This window comes from Symphalangus syndactylus, chromosome 2 (assembly GCF_028878055.3).
Source record: "Symphalangus syndactylus isolate Jambi chromosome 2, NHGRI_mSymSyn1-v2.1_pri, whole genome shotgun sequence".
Classification (NCBI taxonomy): Eukaryota; Metazoa; Chordata; class Mammalia; order Primates; family Hylobatidae; genus Symphalangus; species Symphalangus syndactylus.
The window spans coordinates 73,299,338-73,313,571 of NC_072424.2; the positions used below are offsets into that span (position 1 = coordinate 73,299,338).

The window sequence follows — 14,234 nt, forward strand, 5'->3', positions numbered from 1 at the left end:
AACAAAATGATGATATTTTCTGGCATTAAGAAGGCAGAAAGGGCAGACTTGATTGCTTATCTCAGAAAAAGCTACTAATGAGTAATAAATGGTCACTGACTTATTTATTAGAAAAGAGAAATGTCTCATGACTGTACCATAATTTAACAGATCTCATACACCAGAATTCAGATAATAAATGACTGACAGAATATTTTTTGTTGGGTAGTCCTGATATAACTAAGACCAGCTTGTGGTTAAATGATCTTTTTTTTTTTTATTTTAATAGTAATTCTGATTCAGTAAATGCTGCCACTGTTTACTCCTTCTAAAGACATAATTGGACTTAATTAGTAATGTTCAACTTTTTACAAAGATGGCAAATACTATCTTAAAACTTATTGGAGATTGATTTTATATTTAGATTTATATAACTTGTTATGTGAATATATTTAAATACTAGGGAAATTCCTTCACTGTCTCAGAGCAAAGCAAGATTCAGCTGTTTTGTGTTCATATGTGTCTTAAAGGCAAGGGCTAAAGAAAGGTGGCAAATGGCTACTTTATGTTTTTGGTCTTAACTATGCCAATGTAATTAGAATTCCCTGTATCTAAAATGGTTCCTTCTACTTACTGAAAGGCATTTTAGTGTGGTTTCTGTGTAATATCAAATAAAGATTATTTTTAACACTTCTCACATTTTATCTATCATCTGTAAGGTCAGATGCTTTAAAAAATAGCAAGGTAAATGTCATTCTTGAATTCTTTACTATCTAAATCAGACTAAGTTATAATTTAGGACTGTCTTTAAACAGCCATTCAGAAACCTAAAACTGTAGAACTTCTGTGTATTTACGACTGGGAATGGTACTTTTGCCAACTTAAAAGGATCAAAGTAGAGGAGATACACACAAATTTAAAAATTATGTGTGCTCATAAGACTTAATTAAAAACAAAATTACAGATAAAAACAAAGTATACAAAGATGTAAATTTTTATATCTAATCATAAAATATTAGAGGGAGCAATGAAAGTATAGAGTTTTTATGTGATTAAAATTAAGCTATTATCAACTTACATAGCCTCTTATAAGTATAAAATGATTTATGTAAGCCTCATGGTAACCACAAAGCAAACCCTGTCATAGTTGCATAAACATTAAAAGAAAGAATCCAAAGCCTAACAGCATAGAAAGCCATCAAACTTAGAAGAACATAGGAAGAAACAAAGGATCTACAAAATAACCAAAAAGCAAATTACCAAATGGCAGTAGCATGTCCTTACCTATTAATAATTACCCTGGACATAAATGAATTAAATTCTCTAAGACATAGAGTGACTGAATGTATTTTTAGAAAAGAAGATCCAACTTATGTCCCTTCAAGAATACACATAGATTGAAAGTAAAGAGATGGAAAAAGACATTCTGCAAATTAAGCACCAAAAAAGGGCAGGAGTAGCTACACTTACAACAGACAAAATAGACTTTTAAGATAAAAACTGTAAAAAGAGACAAAGAATATTCTTATCTAATAATAAAGGGGTCGATTTATCAAGAGAACATAATTGCAAATATGTATATGTATATGCATATAAAATATATAAAGAACCTAATATATAAAGCAATTATTAAATAATCAGAAGAAAGAGGAAGACTACAATACAGTAATAGGAAACTTCAGTATCCCTCCTCGAACAATAGAGAGATCATCTACACAGAAAATCACTAAAGAAACATTGAACTTGAATTCTACTTTAGATCAAATGGGCCTAAAAGACGTAAACAGTATATTATATCCAACAGCAACAGAATACATTTTTTCTAGTCCACATATAACCTTCTCCGTGATAGATATTATGTTATGCCAAAAAACAAGTCTTAACAAATTTAAGATTAAAAAGTATCTCCTATCTTTCCCAGTCACAATGGTATTAAAGTAGAAATTAATAAAAGAAGAAATCTAGGTAAATTCACACATGTGGAAATTAAACAACAGGCTTCTGAAAAAAATAGGTTACAGAATTAAAAGGGACAGCAAAAAGTACCTTGAGACTGATGAAAATGGAAACATTATATACCACACTTATGAGATGTAGCAAAAGCAGTTTCAAGAGAAAAGTATGTATCAATAAATGCCTATATCAGAAAAAAGAAAAAGTAAAGATAAACCTCAAAGAATTACAGAAAGAACTAAGTCTAACGATAGCAAAAAAGAGAAAATAACAAAGATCTATGCAGAAATAAATGAACTAGAGACTAGAACAATATAGAAAAATCAATGAAAGAAACACTTGGTTCTTGGAAAAGATGAAATTGACAAACACTGAACTAAACTAAGAAAAGAAGAAAGATGACTCAAATAAATAAAATGAAAAAGGAGACATTGCAAAAGACGTAACAGAAATACAAAGAATTACAAGACACTACTCTGAACAATTCTACACCAACAAATTGTATTACCTAGAAGAAACAGATAAATTTCTAGACACATACAATATACTATGACCTAATCAACTAGAAATAGAAAATCTGAATAGATCAATTACAAACAAGGAATCTGAATTAGTTTTAAAAACCTCCCATCAAAATAAGCCCCGGACCTGTTGGCTTCACAGCTGAACTATAGACACATTTAAAGGAGTCTTAATACTGATCTTTCTCAAACTCTTTCAAAAAATTGAAGTGAAGGTAATATTTCCAAACTTATTTATGAAGCTAGCATTACCCTGATACCAAAGCCAGACAGGACAATACACGAAAAAGAAAATTATAGGACAATATCCCTGATAAGCATAGATGCAAAATTTCTTGACAAAATACTTGGAAACTGAATTCAACAATATATTAAAATAATCATTCATCATGATCAACCGGGATTTAACCCTTAGATGCAAAAAGGTTCCAACATATGTGAATCAGTAAATGTGGTGCACCACATTAACAGAATGAAGATTTAAAATTTTATAATCATCTTTATAGTTGTAAAAAAAGTACTTGGCAAAATTCAACAGGCTTTCACAATAAAAACTCAATAGATTAGGTAAGAGGGAGTGTACTTCAACCCAATAAAGGCTATGTATGACAAGCCCAAAGCTAATGTCATTCTAAACAGTGAAAAGGTGACAGATTTTTCTCTAAGATCAGTAATAAAACAAGAATGCCCTGTCTCACCACTTCTATTCAACCTAGTAATGGAATTTCTAAACAGAGGAGTTAGGCAAGAGGAAGATATCAAAGACATCCAAGCAGTGAAGGAAAAAAGTGAAATTGTCTCTGTTTCCTGACAACATGATCTTATATAAAGGAAACCCTAGAGATTACATGTACACACACACAAACACATACACACACAACTCTTATAATACATTAATTTAGTAAAGATGCAGGATACAAAGTCAACAAGAAAAAATCAGAAGTGTTTCTATAAGCTAATAATAGACTAAAGAGAAAATTAAGAAAACAATTCCATTTACAATGGCAAAAAAATATAAAATATTTGGACATATATTTAACAAGGAAAATGAAAAATCCATACACTGAAAACCATAAAACACTGGTGAAAGAAATGGAAGAAAACGCAAATAAATGGAAATATATCCTGTGTTCATGAATTGAAAGAATTGATATTATATAAATGTCCATACTACCCAAAGTGATCTACAGATTCAATACAACCTTATCAAAATTTCAATGTCATTTTTTATAGAAATCGAAAAAAATCCTAGAATTTGTATGGAACCACTAAAGATCCTAAATAGCCAAAACAATCTTGAGCAAGAGGAACAAATTAGGAGGCATCACACTTCCTTATTTCAAAATATACATAAAGCTACTTAAAACAACATAGTACTGGAATAAAAACAGACACATTGACCAATGAAGCCGATGAGCCCAGGAAAAAGTCATAAACTCATGTATTTTTGCACAATTATATTTTGACAAAGGTACCAAGAGCACACAATGAGAAAAGGATAGTTTATTCAATAAATGGTGCTAGGAAAACCAGATGTCCACATGCAGAAGAATGGCATTGCATCTGTACCTCATACCTTATAAATAAATCAACTCAAAATGGGATATGGACTTAAATATAATATCTGAAACTATAAAACTACTGGAAGAAAACAAGGAAACAGCTTGTTGAAGTTGGTTTGGACAATGATTTTTTGGATATGACCCCAAAAGCACAAGCAAAAAAAGAAGGACAAATAAGATTCCATCCCACTTAACAAAACTGCCATTGAAATAACTGAGATTTCAGAATGTGGCTGGAGATGACTAATGCTCCAAATGGAGTTATCAAATTATTGAGTATGCTCCTTATCAGTTATATTTTACATTCAGCTTCTCATCGCAGGCATTTTTACTTTATGTTAGGTAATTATTTTTATCAGTTTTGCCACATTTTCAAAGGAATAAAATAAAAAGAAAAATCAAATATTTTAAAAGTCTAAATTTAATGATTTCTGATGAATATTTATAAAAGATTGATTTCATATTTAGTATCCTCAGCTCTTTATGTTAACTCTGAAAATCTTGGTCTAATCTTGGTATACCAAAATCAAGGATTAAGCAAAAGAGATATTTTTTTCCTCAAACACTTTGAAAGCAAAATGAAATTTAGAAACATGACACAACAGTGGAAATGCACTAAATATAATGTTGTCCTAAAATAAGGGTTAAGAGGTCAAAATTGCAATAGTTTTACATAAGCAAGATAATTTATGTTGCAGTGATGAAACATTCAACTAAGAATTTAGAATAGTCTCAGTGTGGCAGAAACCACACTAATAGAATGGTTAGATATAAGAAAATGTATCTTATGTGCCAGTTTAGATCAATTTTTATTCTTAAGCGATGTCATTGTCACATGAGAAAAAAATAATAAACTAGTGATGTCAGTTTTAAGTGAGAGAAATTTGTGGCACATATACTATGTATTTATTCCTGTTTTTCTAATGTCTATTTTTTTTCTAGGTTTCCTTATGACATTTGGTGGGAAATAAACAAGATTGGGAATTTTCTTCATAAAGATGAAAAAATAATGTCTAAACATGGGAATAGAAATAGTGCACATATGGGAAAAGGAACTGCTGACAATTTTTATAGGCATGTCATAGGACTGAAACAGGAGAACTTTGAACAAATTCTGATTCATGAAGGCAGTGGAGACTAATGAGTCTACTTTAAAGCAAGTGTATGTGTCAGTTTCAGTTATGTGCTGCTAAAGAATAAGCCACCTCAAAACCTGGTGAATTAGAACAACCATTTATTTGCTAGAGAGTCTACAGTATAACAACTTGATCTGGGCTCAGGTAGCTAGTTGTTATGTTGGTCTCAGCTGGGGTCACCTTAAGTGGTTACAGTCATCTGATGGCTCCATTTGGACTGGATGGGGTATGATGGCCTCACTCACATGTCCAATAGTGTGTGCTGTCTTGTACAACTCTATGTGTCCCCCTGTCCCCCAGTAAACCAAACTAGCATTTTTACATGGCATCATAAGGACAATGTTTCACAAGGGCAAATGCAGAATCTGCAAGTTTTCATATGCCCTAAGTTCCAGAATTCATATAATTGTTACTTCCATGATATTTTATGGGTCAATCCAAATCCCCAAGGCTAATCAAGATTCAATGGGTGGGAGAACAGATTCCACATTTTGATGTAATGAATTGCAAAATACCATATCCGCTGAAATCTACCACAGGGGTTGTTGCATTTCTTGCAATTTTCCAAACACAAAAATTATTTACAAAAATAATTTTCATGAGGCTAGAGAAGAAAATTATTGATTAAAGTATTGAGAATATTAAGAAAGCACAAGGGAACATGTATTTTATCTATAAGCAAACTTAATTGTAAGATTTATGTCTTATTATCTTATCACTCATGTAGAAGGGTACTTGTCATCTAGTAAGTGAGAAATAAAGTTTTGTTTTATAATAAATAGATTTAAAATATTTGAAGTTGGTTATGAGTAATAAAAGGATTTTCAATTTTTTTTTTCTATACCTTTAGGTCTAAGAAACAAGTTAACTATAAAATGATAGGACATATATTTGAAATGAGCAGTTTGGGACCTAGATATGGTGATGTCTTAATCAAATGAGCAAGAGAGCCTTATGTGCATCAGCATGTTACCAACGTTAAAAGCAAAGAACTACAAATTGGATAAAAATTGCCACAGCATATTTTCCAATTTTATAGCAGCATCCACATTAGCATGGAAAATGTAAAGGCATTTATAGGCTACTTGCACTTCTATGTAAAACTTCTCATAATGATCACATATTTATGGCTAAGCACATTTTAAATCTATAGAACTTTTAAATAAATTGCAGGTTCTACAAATATTTCTAATGGGGGTTTGCCACCTGGAATTCAAATTTCAAGTCAAGTATTGCAAACTTAGTGGCTCATTATAAATGGACAGAATTGTAGGTTTGTATTTACCATCTTGACAGGATAACTAGCAATGACAAGAGATAAAACATCAAGTGCACTAATTAATGATCACTTTAAATCTTTTTGAGGAAAATATAATTAGTATATTTTCAGGTACTTTAAAAAATATCATTGTCAGGTAAAATTGCAACTTGTCAATTGTGATGAAAATTTAGTTAAATGTATCTTCAGGATTTTAAAGGAGTCTATCATGTTATCAAGAAATTATATAGGACTACAAACTAATTAGAAATATGATTAATACAAAAATAAAGTTATAAAAATGTGCATCACTGATTTCAAAAATCTTAAAAATCAATAAAGCATAGCTAATTGAAAACATTAAACTGTATAATTTGAATAATTGGCAGAAAACTTTTTTTTCAAGTACTGCAATGAAGTGCAATCAAGCCCCCTTGAAATTAAGGCACCATCCATAATATGAATTAGCAATAAAATGCATATCTTTGCTCTTATCCCAACACTATCAGTTAACATACTCTTTACTTTCTGCAAAATTTTTATAGCAGATTAGAGTTAATAGAATAATTGTATTGTATCTTTCCCCCCAAACAACTGCTATTACCAAGCAAATGTAAGTGGCCACTCAGTAGTTTCTGAAGCTTTCAATACAGGGTTTAAGGTTCCCCTTCCCATCATCTCAAGAACCACAGTTCCTATAATGCAGCAAACAATTTTCTTGCACTACTTCTAACAATAAAAATCAATTTTCCTTGCCTTGATATTTGCCTGGAACCCATTAGGAGGCCTTCCTGTCACATCTTCTTTAACATAAATCCTGGCCTGACACATATCCTCGCGACCCTGATCTCAAAATCTATTTCCTCTGGAAACATGTACTGTATAAACTGCGTTACTTTGTAGATATCTCAAATAGTTATTGGAACAAATTGTGAAAGTTAAATAAAAATTGTCACCTTATACATTTTCTTAATTCTGTTTGCATAAAAGGAAAACCAATTATTTCAGAAACTTGTTTGTAATTCTCTTGTAAACTTTTTAATGAGTGTAGACTTACTCTCTTAATTAAGAACATAAAAAATGTGAATACATATACATGTATAAATATGTTTAAAGTAAATTTCAGAAAAATAATGCTCTCACAAATAAGATTGACAATAAATATGAATTTATATTGAACTTAACATGTTAGGAGTTATGCAAAGAAAAGGTAGGTGATACATGATCTGTTCTTAACACATTATTAATGCTATTCATATGAAAGCATTGAATTGAAAAAATAAAGAATGAAATAATTATCGATTTCTAATTCTCAGCTATATCCAATCCAGTATCTAAAGCAGTATTTTATAGCAAAATTGTATAAAATATTAAATCATTACAGCAAGGTCATGTAACTCTTTTCTACCTCCCAAACTCTCATTCATAATCTCCCCTTTATTTACTTTGGCATGCATATTCTCACCATAATTTTTAATACCAAATAGTAATAAGGACAGCTTACAAATGCCAATACAACCCCCAAAATAATAGTATATAGAAATAATGGGAGAAGTAGAGTGGGAGAAATTTAAAGAAGGATGGACACTCCTAATTGTCTAAATAACTTGTATTTCATCTATGTTTGAATTCCTTTTCTGTTCAAGTTCATTCTCTATCCCATGTGACTGAGGGAAAGGTGACTTCTGCTTCTTACCCCAGAAGGGTAAGCTTATATATCCAAGCTAAGCTCAGAACTCTCCTTTCCTTAACCACTGTGTTCTCGCAGTAGGGTATTTCACCTATTTCTGGCCAATGACATGCAAAGAGAAGTCTATGAGAGCCTCTGACAATACTTTCCTTTAATTTTTCTCAGAACACAGCTAAATATGGTACCTGGAATGGCTGCATATTCCCCATTACCAGACTTAGGGAGAAGGGCAAAACCAAAATGAATGCAGAAATGTGAACTATGCCTGAACGCTACACTTGCTCTGGACTTCTGTTATACAATATACCATTTTTCTCACTGTTTCAACCCCATGGAGAAAAGAATCTTGTTTGTTATGTACAATAGATGGCATTTTAACTGATACAAATTAGTAACCCAATAATTCCAAGTAACTTTGTAGATTTCTTTCCTTTTAATATCATAACGGCAAGAGTCCCAGGAATATATTCTTGAAAATTAAAACCCTCCAAAGTGTCCCTATTGTTTGACTGTTCCCAGATATGTTTTTCATATGTAGATCCACACATAACTCTTTCAACTATAGCTACTGCACAGTCTCTCCTCTATTCTTGTTCTTTTGCTCTGTCTTCTGATTATCCTACTCCTCTTCCCACTATTCAGAGAAGCCTCAACATTGGTGGTGCTCATCAGAAAAATAAATAATATTCATGCTTAGTTGGCTATCACCAAACATTGACAAATGTTTTTAAGATTCTGGCTGCATTGTTGTTTTCTGCACAGAGAGGCAAAAAACACTATCCCTAATTCTGTACAACACATGTTTTTTCCTTGTTCCCAATGCAGTTTTGACTTTGCTCAGAATTACTCTACACATTTCTGCCTTTAACTCCTCCTTCATTCAGGGCTCAAAAACAGGCCATGTAGGGAAACAGAATGCATCATATCACTGCTATTATTATCTCATCTCTCTCCTTTTCTTAACAGAAAGGAAAAATTTCAATGAATTCAAGCAGACATTGTGGAGGTGCTGGTTTTTGTGGCAGTGAATAGACTCCAGCCTAACCTGCTTTGTTACAGTCAAAGACAAGAAAAACAGACTTCATGGCTAGATGTTTTTCACATTAAAATAGTTATTTACTTTTTCTTGTTTTTCACAAAATCTGCTTGTGCAAGTACTGTAGGCAATTTCCAAATGTTTCTTTAATTTAATTAGATTTTTTAAACACTCAAAATAGCAACACTCCTGGGGATAATTTGAATTTAAGACACATTCTGAGTCAAAACCTGCCCACAAACTTTATGTTTATTGATCTAAAATGGCAATAACAACTGAAATATTATAATTTCACTCAGCCTGCTAAGTTACTTTTTATGACCTGTGTCAATTATCGTCACAGCATAGCAACTAAATATCACCCCATAGCAACTAAATATCAGAATATTTATGGACTAATCCCAGATGAAAACATGTGTTGTCTGGGATGACTAAATGACAGAGGCTGCAAACTTACTATTTATATGGATATGCAAATAACATAAATGAGTGGGACATATAGGGTGGCTTGGGACAAAATAGGAAGCATATACCTGGTCTGGAAGCACATGTTCCTCTAAAAGGGCTACCAGTTCTCAGCTTCATGGCTGAAAGGTAGAAATATATATTATCATACCTTCTGGTTTTTCAAGATAAGCTGGAATTCAAGGTTCCTATGTAAAATCTTTAGGTATTTCAATATTGACTACTTTTTCAAAATGTATCAAAACACTATATAGAAATACAAATTAAAACCACAATGAGGCAAGGTGTGCTGGTTCACTCCTGTAATCCCAGCACTTTGGGAGGCAGAGGCAAGCGGATCACCTAAGGTCAGAAGTTCGAGACCAGCCTGGCTAAACATGGTGAAAACCTGTCTCTACTAAAAATACAAAAATTAGTTGGGTGTGGTGGCGGGTGCTTGTAATTCCAGCTACTTGGGAGGCTGAGGCAGGAGAATCACTTAAACATGAGAAGTGGAGGTTGCAGTGAGCCAAGATCACAACATTGCACTCCAGCCTGAGCAACAAGAGTGAAACTCCGTCTCAAAAAAAAAAAAAAAAAAAAACAAGGAACCCTCATATATTGCTGGAAAAAAAAAAGTAAAAGGGTGAAACCACCGTGGAAAACAGTTTGGAGATTCTCCTCCAAATTAAACATAGAATTACCATTGATGTAGCAATTTTGCTTCGAGGTACATACTCAGAAGAATTGAAAGCAGAGGAAGGGACTTGAAAAGATATTTGCAGACCAATATTTAGAACAGAATTACTCACAAAATAGTCACCCAAATATCCATGAACAGATGAATAAACAAAATATGACATGTACATACAATGAAATATCATTCAGCAACATTAAAAAAAGGAAGTTATGATATATAATACAACATGTAGAACCTTGAAAGCATTATTCTAAGCAAAATAAGCCAGACACAAAAGAACAAATGTTGCATGATTCCACTTATTTGAGGTACCCAGAGCAGTCAAATTCACAGAGACAAAAAGCAGATAGTGGTCACCAGGAGCTGAGGGGAGGAAGAGATGGAAATTATTATTTAGTGAGTAAATTTTAATTTGGGATGATGAAAAGGTTGCGGAGTTAGTGATGTGGTTACACAGCAATATGAATGTACTTAATGTCACTGAATAGTACACTTAAAATTATTATAATGGTAAGCTTATGTCGCTATGTTTATTTTACCATTAAAAACAAACCCTTGGGCAGGAGAATGGCATGAACCTGGGAGGCGGTGCTTGCAGTGAGCCGAGATTGCACCACTGCACTCCAGCCTGGGCGACAGAGCGAGACTCCGTCTCAAAAAGAAAAAAAAAAAAAAAAAAAACCCTTATGTGGACCTATTAAAGTATATCTGCAGGTCGGATTGAGTCTAGAGTTTTCAGGTTATGTACTCTGCTTTAGCCATCAGTCTTCAGGAAAATCACTCAGGTTTCAAGGGTCTTAAGACAATGGAAAGGCTGACTTCCAGCATGACAATGAAGCACTAAAATTGCTAGAGACGTCAACCTCCTAACTGTTTTATAAATTTCCATGAGAATATCCAAATACCAAGGGGAAAAAAACCTTAAGTAAAGTATTTTATAGAATTCAAGTATTTTACAGAATTTTATTAGTTTTTTCCCAAATCCTCAATAATTAGAAAAATCAGTTAGGCAATTATAATGTAACTAGGATCCTTATCCTTGACTTACACCATAAGAATGGACAAGAACCTAAATAAGATGAGTCTTTTACTTACTTAACAAAAATTTCTAATTCAAGGAAATAGGAAAAAAGCCAACCTGAAAAATGGAGCCATTATTAACCTTGGACACACAAATATAGAAAGGCTTTCCAAAGAAAAATTAAATCCCTAATCCTCTATTTTGCCTCTACGCCTTAGAATTCTCAAAGATACTTTGAGCCTATTCTATACTACCATTTTCCAAATTAGAACTCCTTGGAAAGGGAATTCTTGTTTCCACTGCAGAACCCAGAAAAGATCTCTGTGTGTAAAAATGGTAAGCTCTAAATGGCGTCTCACATTTAGAAGGAGAAAAAGTAGTTATTGAATATCTGGTTTGTGTCATCCACAGTATTGGGCATTAACTCACTACCTGTCTTTCATCTTCAAAAGAGTGAAGCAAAACCTGCCAGCACCTAGCCAAAATTAAATGAGGGTCCTTTTTTCCTGTTCTTCAACATTGCATTTGCATAGGTGTCTCTTTGTTAAAGATAAGGAAAGAAAAGACAAATAAAAATAGTGACACATGACATAAGAATGTTACCAATTGCATAAGAATGTTAATGCCTTAAACACTCAAGGAGCAAAGTTTATAATTAAATTAATGCATCACAGATCAAAGTGTTAATAAAAATGTAAGGATTCAGAAAATGTAATAGCAATAACTTTTTTAGGAAAAAAATTATTGTATACTGTTTTTACAATTACTATGAGATAAATATAAGGCAAGAATGGATAAAATTTAGCTGTAAAGGCTGTGGAGAAAGAAAACAAATGGTGTAACATGCATTTAAGTGAGATATTATCCAAGGCAATTTGATTTAAAAAATAACATGTGTGATTTAAACCATATAGTGTTCTGCACTAATTCTGATGTAACTAAAAGATATTGGGACAATTTAGCAAATATCATGAGGAAGTTAAGCCAGACAACCAGGATACTTTTTATACCTACCTATCTCAAAGCTAGTTCTAGTGTGTATAGGAGCTGATACTAGAGTCTGGAAATACTGAATTCCATGCCTTCTTTCACTCCTGATGTTGGTCAGGATGATTACTATCCTTCTAGTATCCCTGGGACATATTAAGGTCAACAACAGATTCCATAGTGAAGCCAGATCTCTCCAACAGAAAGAATAATTACTTCAATCCTCCACAACCCATCTGTGGACAATTAATTTAACACTCTTTAACACCCAGGTTCTTTAATCAGAAGACTATTAGAGCAAATTATCAAAGAAGATAACATGAATTTTATTATTATTCCCTTTCCCACTCTTATTTTTAGGGCAAGGTATTTCTTACAGTTGAAAGTTGCTGGATTTTATAATACAGTAATCTACCAGAGCAATGGTAACCACATTTCTCGAGACTCACCTGTCTGCTAGAGCAGGCATCCCCAACCCCTGGGCCATGGATCAGTATCTGTCCATGGACTCTAAGGAACTGGGCCACATAGCAGGAGGCTAGTGGCAGACCACTGAGCAAAGCCTATCTGTATTTACAGCCACTCCTCATCATTTACATTATCTCATCTGTATTTACAGCCTCTCCCCATCGCTTGCGTTACCACCTGAGCCCCATCTCTCGTCAGATCAGCAGCAGCATTAGATTTTCAGAGAAGCATGAACCCTATTGTGAATTGCACATATGAGGGATCTAGGTTGCATGCTCCTTATGAAAATCTAATGCTTGATGATCTGTCACTGTCTCCCATCACCTTCAGATGAGACTGTCTAGTTGCAGAAAAATGAGATCAGGGCTTCCATTGATTCCACATTATGGCACAATGTATAATTATTCCATTATATATAAATTATTATATATACAAATTATTATATATAATAAAAATAAAGTGCAAAATAAATGTAATGCACTTTGAATCACCCCAAAATCATCCCCTCCCATGCCACCTGGGTTTATGAAAAAATTTTCCTCCATAAAACCAGTCTCCAGTGCCAAAAAGGTTGGGGACTGCTGTGCTAGAGAATCTGTTGTACTCCCAATCACCATGGGAAAGACATGCAGTTACCGAGTCAAATGTTGACAGTGTTTCTCAGAGAGGCAGCCAACACCCAGAGCAATGACCTCACTCCCTGACATAGCACTATGAACCTTTTTTAGCTGATGGAAGGAGAAGCCACTATTGGACAGCTTCTACACTTGATTAACTTGATTGGTTAAAGTGTTATTCACACAGTACATTCACATTTATATTAAAGAGAAAACATAGCTGCAAATTCTGATTAGAAAAGCGCCCCAAAAATCATGAAGAATATACACAGTAACTATGTTCCTAGTGTAAACACTTTTAAAAAAATTACTTAAACTGCCTTCATTAATAAAGAAATGATTAATTTTGAAAAACATATATACACAAGGTAACTTAAAATGAAAATGCAAAAAAGAAACCCAAATGTAGTTTTATGAAAAAGGTGTAAAGCCTCATTTTAAGTTGATTCAATGTAAAATTATTTTTTCTATAAAGTACAGCTAAAATAAGTACACAGATTTTAATATAATAATTAGGAAAGCATAAAAATGTTTCTAAAAAGCAGTAAGGATAAACAAAAATGAAATTTTGAACTACCAGATTGTTTCAATAGATAGTAAATCCTAGTCCACCAGCAAAAGAGAAAAACAAACAAAACCATAAGAAGGCAACGTTAGAGAAAATACGATAATTAAGTGACAAAGGCTAAGCCAAGGATAACATTACAAAAGTGAATATAAATGCTTTAAAATGTCTCTATTAAAAAAAGAAATACTAAGGGTTTGAATTTTAAAAGAGCACAATACAATGATGTTGTCTCTTTAGAAAGACATATCTAAAAATAAAATAATCTTAAAAATAGACAAAAGCTGGTTAGTCAAA

General features: G+C 32.8%; 1 long non-coding RNA gene across 3 annotated transcripts in view; it reads right to left on the reverse strand.

Moving 5' to 3' along the window:
* LOC129471006 (uncharacterized) overlaps window positions 1–11,841 on the reverse strand; it is a 275,579-nt gene extending 263,738 nt beyond the window's left edge. For all 3 annotated transcript variants that reach the window (XR_008653465.2, XR_010116252.1, XR_010116257.1), the window contains exon 1: window positions 11,733–11,841. This is a non-coding gene — a long non-coding RNA (uncharacterized lncRNA). The remainder of the gene's footprint in view (window positions 1–11,732) is intronic.
* Window positions 11,842–14,234: the final 2,393 nt, after the last annotated feature.